Source organism: Chlorocebus sabaeus, chromosome 25 (genome assembly GCF_047675955.1).
Source record: "Chlorocebus sabaeus isolate Y175 chromosome 25, mChlSab1.0.hap1, whole genome shotgun sequence".
Taxonomy (NCBI): domain Eukaryota; kingdom Metazoa; phylum Chordata; class Mammalia; order Primates; family Cercopithecidae; genus Chlorocebus; species Chlorocebus sabaeus.
The window spans coordinates 60,215,073-60,225,494 of NC_132928.1; positions in this window are offsets into that span (position 1 = coordinate 60,215,073).

The window sequence follows — 10,422 nt, forward strand, 5'->3', positions numbered from 1 at the left end:
ATGTTCAAAATTAAAACAAAACATAAATGCAAATTAAATATATTACTAATTTAACTCTCATTTAGTCAGAATCCAGAAGTGTCTGTAGCCAACCGAAGAGGGAATGTTTGATGGAAAGAAGTTAGAATGGAAGGAGAAAATGGCTTATTTTAGTTAAAATGTTTTACTTTTGGAAATTGTTTAAAAAATCTTATTTTCACATATACATAAATACATTGTTAGGAGCCCTCCCAGGGCCATAGAAGTGGCCTGCACAGGTGAGAAGCCCTGAAACTTAAACTTCACTAGTTCCATGATAAATGCTCCTCTACCTGAATTCCTGTGCCATTTTACCTCCTGCCCCATTTCTTCTTTTCCCTTTGGAGTAAAACTCCTTGAAAAGAAATGTCAGTACTGCTATGTCTACTTTCTCTTCTCCTATTCAGTTTAGAATTCCCATCATTCCACTTAAACTACTGTCAAAACAGTGATGCCTAATCCTGTTTGTATTTCACCTGTCAACAGCAGGTTTGATATAGCTGAGCATTTTTTATTGAAACATGTTCTTCCCGTGGCTTCTGGAACATGCTTCTTTCTGGTTCTTTTTCTTTACCTCACTGGTTACTCCTGGATCTCCTTTGCTGTTTCTTCCTCTTCTTCCTGACAGCTAAACTTAAGTGTAACCTAAGGTATAATCCTGTAGCTAAGTTCTCCAATCTCTCTCTCTTTTTTTCCTTAACTACATTTCCTCTCTGTCTTCACCCTGCCCCATGGCTTTATGAACCATGTCTACACTGATCACTTTCAAATTTATATATATCTAGTCCTTTATTATCTGAATTCCAAACTTACATATTCAACTGCCTATTTCCGTATTTACTTGATTGCTTAATTAATCATAACATAGTCAAAAAACAACTTATCCAGTTCTGGTCGCACACCCTGGTTCTCTTGGATCTCAGTAAACTGCCGTTCTTTCATTTGCACAAGCTAAAAGCTATAAGTCATCTTTGACTCCTCTGTCTTTCAACCCTATTGGCACATTATCTTGACAAAATTTCTCTACAATTTTCATGTCATTTTTTTTTTTTTAAATTGCGTCAGCTTGGGTATTGTGTAATTCTTTGTGACATCATTTATTTATACTTGTTACCTGGGTATTGTTTAGCCTGGAACCAGGGAGAAGGGTAGAGTCTGAAACAGCACTGATTTGTTCTGCTCTGCATTTTCCTGCTTCCTCAAAACAAAAAAAAAAAAGGGTGTGGCAATCATTATAACACTTTGCTGTTACTTTATCAAAACATATTTGGTTTACTGCCATGTTAGACCAGATAAATACAGGCATAAAAGTAGTTGTGATTTTACATGTTCAGCCTTTAGGATTTCTATTTATGTGCCACTCCCTATCAACCCCATTTACAAATTGTGCTACTGTAGTTATCTTTGTGGCTTACAATGGTCCTAAAAGCAAATTTTATGCTAATTATTATCATTAAAAATAATTTTTTTTGGGCAAACATCTGGTTTTAAAGTGGCAGTACAGAAGCAAGCTGGTTTCACTCTCCCCACAGAAAACCAAAAATTTGCAGAGCTGTGATTTTCCCCAGCAACAGTCCAGACCTCAAATATGAGGATGAGACAGATCCTAGGGCCATAAAGAAAAAAAACCTTCTTTGGAAAAAAACTCCAAGCAGGTGGTAAGAGAATTGGACTTCCACATCTGCAATGTTCCCCCACCCATTCTGCCCAGCAACAATTGTATGAAAAGGAAATGCTCATTGGAGCATTTTGGATTTCAGATTTTTGGATTAGGAATATTTATGTGGTATGTATTCTGCAAACACTTAAAAACCTGAGAAAAATAGAAAATTCAAAATACTTTGGGTCCCTAGCATTTTGGATAAGAGATATTCAATCTGAAAATGAAAAGTTCTTAACAGCTATTTGTCATTCAGGAAATGCAAATTAATGCCAATGAGATAACAGTATACATTCACTAGAATGGTTATAACAAAAAAAGCAGAAAATACCAAGTATTAACAGAGCTGTAGAGAAGCTGGAATTCTCATACATTGCTGGTGGGAACATAACACGGTAGAGCTACTTTTGAAAACAGATTGTTAGCTTCTTAAAAATTATGCACAAACCAACAATTCTGTGCATAGAAATCTAACCAATATAAATAAACACATAGGTTGACACAAAGACTTGTATGCATATTTTTATAGCAATAATATTTATAATAGTCAAAGGTAGAAACAACCCAAATGTCTATGAACTACTGAGTAGATAAATAAAATGTGTTATATCCATACAATGAATTCTATTCTGTGATAAAAAGGAATGAAATACTGATACATACCATAACATGGAGGAACCTCAAAAACATTATGGCAAATGTAAAAGACTACATTGTTAGAAGGCAGGATTGTGGTTGCCAGGGGCTGAAGGGATGGGAAAATGGGAAATTTGTGTTTAGTGTGCATAGCTTCAGTTGGGAGACATGAAAAAGTTCTGCAGATAGAGAGGGAAAGTAACCATTATAAAAATAGGCCTAGAACATTCTCATGACAAAGGCCTACTCTCCAGGGAAAAATACATTACCATGGCCTTATCCTATGTAGGGGAAGGACAGTTTCTTCAACTCTAGCTCTCTCTCGAGCCTTTCTGTTTCACCTACTGGGATTGAGGGACAACCTAAAAAACACTTGTAAAAGTCACAGCCCAGGGACACAGGCCAACTGAAAAACTGAAATTTAATCATAAGACTCTAGAATGAATGATTCTCTTCCTTCATACTTCACTCCCATAACAATCAGACTCTATTATAACAGTGAATTATAGCTGAAGGAGCTGAAAAACACAGACTCTCTTGAAGAGGAGTCCTTAGGAAGTGTGATGGTCAATATTGAGTGTCAACTTGATTGGATCGAAGGATGTAAAGTATTGATCCTGGGTGTGTCTGTGAGGGTGCAGCCAAAGGAGATTAATATTGGAATCAGTGGACCTGGAGAGGCAGACCCACGCTCAATCTGGGTGGGCACAATCTAATCAGCTGCCATCACAGCTAGAATAAAAGCAGGCAGAAGAATGTGGAAAGACCAGACTGGATGAGTCTTCTGGCCACCATCTTTCTCCCATGCTGGATGCTTCCTGCCCTCGAACATCAGACTCCAAGTTCTTCAGCTTTTGGATTCTTGGACCTACACCAGTGGTTTGCCAGGGGCTCTTGGGCCTTCGGCCACAGACTGAAGACTGCTGTTGGCTTCCCTACTTTTGAGGTTTGGGGACTTGAACTGGCTTCCTTGCTCCTCAGTTTGCAGATGGCCTATTGTGGGACTTCACCTTGTGATTGTGTGAGCCAATACTCTTTAATAAACTAACTTTCATATATACATTTATCCTATTAGTCCTGTCCCTCTAGAGAACCCTGACGAATACAAGGAAGTCCAAATACTATAGGAAGGAAAACAGGGACACTAGAGAAATTGGAAACTTATGGCATGTGCAAATTCAGCAAACATCAAATACAACCCACCTCCTAGCCATATTAAAACAAAACCTCACACTTAAGGCCTATTTACCTCAGTTCCTATTATCTGATCGTGTCTAGCTTTCAACAAAAATTTACAAGATATTCTAAAAGACAAGCAGAAAGTCTGAAGAGATAAAGCAAGCATAAGAATCAGACTCAGATATGACACAGACATTGGAATGATCAAACCAGGAAGTTGTGGTTAATATTTAAGGGTTCTAATGGAAAAAAATAGACAACATGCATGAACAGAAGGGTAATGTAAGCAGAGAAATGGAAACTCTAAGAAAGAAAGGGAAATGCTAAAAATAAAAAACACTATATTAAAAGTGAAGAATGCCTTTGATGGGATCATCAGTACACATGGCATAACAGAAGAAAAAATCCACTAAGCTAGAAGATAGGTAAGCAGAAAACTCCCTAACTGAAATAAAAGATAAGTGAATTTTAAAAAAGAACAGAACACCCAAGAACTGTGGGACAATTTCAAAAGGTATAATATATACATTGTTGAAATACCAAAAGAGAAGAAGGAGTGAATGGGACAGAAGAAATATTTGAACTACAATGGCACAATAACATTTCAGAATTAATTATAGACAGCAAACCACAGATCCAGAAAGCTCAGAGAACACCAAACAGGATAATTACGAAAAATCTACACCAGGGCATATCATATTCAAATTTCAAAAAACCAAAGGCAAAAATATATTGAAAGCAGCCAGATGGGAGATTAAGGACAAGAATTGCAGCAGATTTATTGTCAGAAACCATACAAAAAAGAATACAATAGAGTGAGATATTTAAAGTATTGTTAAAAAAACCCACAAAACCCTGTAACCTATAATTCTACATCCAGTGAAATTATCCCTCACAAGTGAAGAAAAATTACTTTCTCAGAAAAACAAAAACTGAAGGAATTCATTGCAAGCAGATCCACCCTATAAGAAATATTAAAAGAAATTCTTCAGAGAGAAGGAAAATGACATAGGTCAGAAACTTAGTTTTATATTTAAAAGAGGAATGTTAAAGAAGGAATAAATGAAGATAAAATCTTTTATTTTTCTTATTCTTATCTAAACACTAAACTTTAAACTGTTTAAAGTAATAATAGAAACAATATCTAGCATATGGATAAGTGGAGTGAATGACAATGATGTCATAAGGGTCAGAAAGAAAGAATTGGGAAAACTGTTCTTAGGTACCTTGCACTACATGTGAAACAATATACTGTTATTTGAAGTTAGTTTTAAGTTTGTTAAATATGTATATTGCAAACTCTAGAGCAAGTAACTTTTTTCAAAAAGAGGTATAACTGCTATCTCTAAGAGAGGAGATAAAATGCATAGTATAAAATGTTCAAAAACAAGACAAGGCAGAAAGATGAAAAAAGTAACAATGTATGCAATAAATACAAAACAGTTGCAAACACAGTAGATATTAATCTAACTGCATCAATAGTCACCTTAAATGTAAATGATCTAAAAACATCAACTAAAGGACAGAGATTATCAGAGTAAATAAAAAAAACCAAAAGCCAACTATATGTCATTTACAAAACCCCACTTTAAATATGAAGACATATATAGATTAAAGGGATGGAAAAAGATATACCATGCTAACACTTATTAAAAGAAAGATGAAGTAGCTGTATTGATTTCAGACAATGCAAAATTCAGAACAAGGAAAATGATCAAGATAAAGAGAGGCATTATGTAATAAGGAAATCAATTCTCCAAGAAGATATAAGAATCCTTAGCATGCATCTAACAACAAAGGGTTAAATTACATGAGAAAAATAGGCAAGTCTACTGTAATAGTTGCAAACCTTTCAGTAAGTAATTCATAGGTCAAACAGGCAGAAAGTCAGTAAGGATATAGTTGACCTGAATAATACTATAAATTTGATCTAGATGAACTTGATGTAATTGAAATGTATAGAATACTTCAACAATGGCAGAATACACATTCTTTTCAAGCTTTAATGGATATGTATCAAAATAGATTACATTTGAGCTGCAAAATACAACTTTACAGGCCAGGCACAGTGGCTCATTCCTACATTGTAATCCCAGCACTTTGGGAGGCCGAGGTGGGTGGATCACCTGAGGTCAGGAGTTTGAGATGAATCTGGCCATCATAGTGAAACCTCGTCTCTACTAAAAATTCAGAAATTATCTGGGTGTGATGGCGGGTACCTGTAATCCCAGCTACTCGGGAGGCTAAGAAAAGAGAATTGCCTGAACCTGGGAGGTGGAGGTTGCAGTGAGCCAAGATTGCATCACTGCACTCCAGCCTGGGTGACAGAGCAAGACTCTGTCTCAAAAACAAACAAGCAAACAAAAAAAGACGAAAAACAACTTTTAAGAGTATAGAGATTACACAAGTTATATTCATAGACTATACAGAAATTAAACTAGAAATAAGTAACAGAAAGATTCCTGGAAAGTCTCCAAATATTTGGAGATTAAGCAATATACTTCTAAATAATCTGTATCAAAGAAAAAGTCTCAAGATAGATTAGAAAATATTCAAAATAAATGAAAATGCAACTTATCAAAATTTGTGGGATGCAACAAAAGCAATATTTAGAGGGAAATTTATAACATTAATTACATGTGGTCATTTCTCAGTATCCATGGGGATTGGTTCCAGGACCTCCTGCAGAGACCAAAATCTGCAGATGTTCAAGTTCCTGATATAAAATGGTGTCATATTTGCATATAACCTACATACATTCTTCTGTATACTTTAAATCATCTCTAGATTACTTATGTCTAATACACTGTAAATGCTATGTAAATAGTTGTTGCAGAGTATTGGTTTTTAATTTGTATTATTTTTATTGGTTTTACTTTTTCAAACATTTTCGATCTGCATTTGGCTGAATCTGCAGATGCACAACCCATAGGTATGGAGGGATGACTGTTTATTAGCAAAGAAGAAATACTCAAAGCCAGTAATTTAAGCTGTCATTTTAGGAAACTAAATGAAGAAGGGCAATTTAAACCTAAAGTAAGCAGAAGAAAAGAAACATAAAAATTAGAGGAGAAATCAATGAAATTGATAACAGGAAAATAATAGAGGAAATCAATGACACTAAACAGCTGGTTCTTTGAAAAGATCAATAAAATCAATAAACTTCAAGCCAAACCAACCAAAGACAAAAGAAAGAAAACACAAATTGCCAGTATCAGAAATGAAAGAGGAATCATCACTGTTGATCCCACAAATGTTGTAAGATAATAAAGAAGTAATATGAACAGCTCTATGCACATGGATTTGATAACTTAGATAAAATGCACTGCCGCCTTGAAAAAAAATCTGAATAGACCTATATCTGTTAAAGAAATTAAACTAATTAATAATTAATTAAACTAATTAACAGCCTTCCAAGAAAGACATCACTAAGCCCAGATTGTTTCACTGGTGAAATGTACCAAATATTTAAGCAAGAAATGGTACCAATTCTCCACAATCTCTTCTAGAAAATAGAAGCAAAGGGAACACTTCCTGACTCATTCTATAAGGACATCATTATCCTAATGCCAAAAACAGACATTATAAGAAAGAAAAACTACAGACTCAGATCTTTCATGAACATTGATGCAAAAATCCTCAACAAAATTAGTGAATCAAATCCACCAATGTATAAAAAGGATTATATGGCACTACAAAATGAGATTTATTCCAGGTAGGCAAAGTAGTTCAACATTTAAAAATCAATAAATGTAATCAATGACATCAACAGGCTAAAGAAGAAAACATAATGTGATCATTTTAATAGATGTAGAAAAAGCATTTGACAAAACCCAACACTCATTCATGACAAAATCTCTCAGCAAATGAGGAATAAAGGGGAATTTCCTCAAACTTTCTAAAGCGCATCTACAAAAACACTACACCTAAAATCATAGTGAATGATGAGAAATTGGGCATTTTGTTCCCGTTAAGATCAGGAACAAGATAAAAATATCGACTCTCATCTGAATGATAGGAAGCAGCCAGCAATGAAAATATCTGCAGAAGATCATTCCAGGCAGGAGGAAATATCAAACATGGGAAAGACCTTGTTATACTTGAGGAACACACGTGGCTAGGATGATTAGTGCATAATGAATGAACAGGAAAGTGGTAGGAGGTGAGATCACAGGGTGAGAAGGGGCCTGATTATGTAGGACCTTCGAAGTAAGGTAAGGAGTTTGTATTTTATTCTAACAGCATGGGAAAGTCATGGAGGGATATAATCTGATTTACATTTTTGAGAGTATTGTGGTTGCTGACACGAACCTCTCAATTGTGGGAATCTGTAATCTTGGGAGATAGTCTCTCTTGGCATCTAGATCCGGAAGACAATATGTGCTCATTATTTGCAATGCTGAAGGTACTCTTGCGTATCTAAGTTTTGTAATTAGCTTAAGAAATGTGCCAAGGCCACAGCAGAAAAATATGTAGCCACCACTGTCACTACAAGGCATGAGGCATTCAATAGGCAAAGGTGAAGATAAAATATTTGGAAGAATTCAAATTAAAAAAAATTTCCAATTTTTTTTTTTTTGCTATGAAGATCAAATAGTTTAATACACATGAAAACAATAAACCATTGGTACAATGCAAATATTAAGACTATTACAATAAAAATAAACAGAGTGAGATAATGGGATTACTATATACTTAAGACCTAAACTTTGTACAACTGTACCCGAATGGGAAGCAGGTCCTCATTTTGAGTCCCACTTTTTCTTTTTTTCTTTTTTCTTTTTTTAATTATACTTTAAGTTCTAGGGTACATGTGCACAATGTGCAGTTTTGTTACATTTGTATACATGTGCCTTGTTGGTGTGCTGCACCTAACTCATCCTTTACATTAGGTATATCTCCCAATGCTATCCCTCCCCACTACCCCCATCCCACAACAGGCTCCGGTGTGTGATGTTCCCCTTCCTGTGTCCAAGTGTTCTCATTGTTCAGTTCCCCCCTGTGAGTGAGAACATGCGGTGTTTGGTTTTCTGTACGATAGTTTGCTGAGAATGATGGTTTCCAGCTGCATCCATGTCCCTACAAAAGACATGAACTCATCCTTTTTTATGGATGAGTAAATACTGCATAGTATGCCATGGTGTATATGTGCCACATTTTCTTAATCCAGTCTGTCATCGATGGACATTTGGGTTGGTTCCAAGTCTTTGCTATTGTGAATAGTGCTGCAATAAACATATGTGTGCATGTGTCTTTATAGCAGCATGATTTGGGTATATACCCAGTAATGGGATGGCTGGGTCAAATGGTATGTCTAGTTCTAGATCCTTGAGGAATCACCACACTGTCTTCCACAATGGTTGAACTAGTTTACAGTCCTACCAACAGTGTAAAAGTGTTCCTATTTCTCCACATCCTCTCCAGCACCTGTTGTTTCCTGACTTTTTAATGATCGCCATTCTAACTGGCGTGAGATTGTATCTCATTGTGGTTTTGATTTACATTTCTCTGATGGCCAGTGATGATGAGCATTTTTTCATGTGGCTGTTGGCTGCATAAATGTCTTCTTTTGAGAAGTGTCTGTTCATATCCTTTGCCCACTTTTTGATGGGGTTGTTTGGTTTTTTCCTTGTAAATTTGTTTGAGTTCTTTGTAGGTTCTGGATGTTAGCCCTTTGTCAGATGAGAAGATTGCAAAAATTTTCTCCCATTCTGCAGGTTGCCTGTTCACTCTGATGGTAGTTTCTTTTGCTGTGCAGAAGCTCTTTAGTTTAATTAGATCCTATTTATCAATTTTGGCTTTTGTTGCCATTCCTTTTGATGTTTTAGTCATGAAGTCCTTGCCCATGCCTATGTCCTGAATGGTATTGCCTAGGTTTTCTTCTAGGGTTTTTATGGTTTTAGGTCTAACATTTAAGTCTCAAATCCATCTTGAATTAATTTTTGTATAAGGTGTAAGGAAGGGATCCAGTTTCAGCTTTCTACTTATGGCTAGCCAGTTTTCCCAGCACCATTTATTAAATAGGGAATCCTTCCCCCATTTCTTGTTTTTCTCAGGTTTGTCAAACATCAGGTGGTTGTAGATGTGTCGTATTATTTCCAAGGGCTCTGTTCTGTTCCATTGGTCTGTATCTCTGTTTTGGTACCAGTACCATGCTGTTTTGGTTACTGCAGCCTTGTAGTATAGTTTGAAGTCAGGTAGCATGATGCCTCCAGCTTTGTTCTTTTTGCTTAGGATTGTCTTGGCAATGCAGGCTGTTTTTTATTTCCATATGAACTTTAAAGTAGTTTTTTTCCAATTCTGTGAAGAAAGTCATTGGTAGCTTAATGGGGATGGCATTGAATCTGTATTACCTTGGGCAGTATGGCCATTTTCACGATACTGATTCTTCCTATCCATGAGCATGGAATGTTCTTCCATTTGTTTGTGTCTTTTGTTTGATTGAGCAGTGGTTTGTAGTTCTCCTTGAAGAGGTCCTTTACCTCCCTTGTAAGTTGGATTCCTAGGTATTTTATTCTCTTTGAAGCAATTGTGAATGGGAGTTCATTCATGATTTGGCTCTCTGTTTGTCTGTTATTGGTGTATAAGAATGCTTGTGAATTTTATGCATTGATTTTGTATCCTGAGACGTTGCTGAAGTTGCTTATCAGCTTAAGGAGATTTTGGGCTGAGATGATGGGGTTTTCTAAATATACAATCATATCATCTGCAAACAGGGACAATTTGACTTCCTCTTCTCCTAATTGAATACCCTTTATTTCTTTCTCTTGCCTGATTGCCCTGGCCAGAACTTCCAACACTATGTTGAATAGGAGTGGTGAGAGAGGGCATCCCTATCTTGTGCCAGTTTTCAGTGGGAATGCTTCCAGTTTTTGCCCATTCAGTATGATATTGGCTGTGGGTTTGTCATAAATAGCTCTTATTATTTT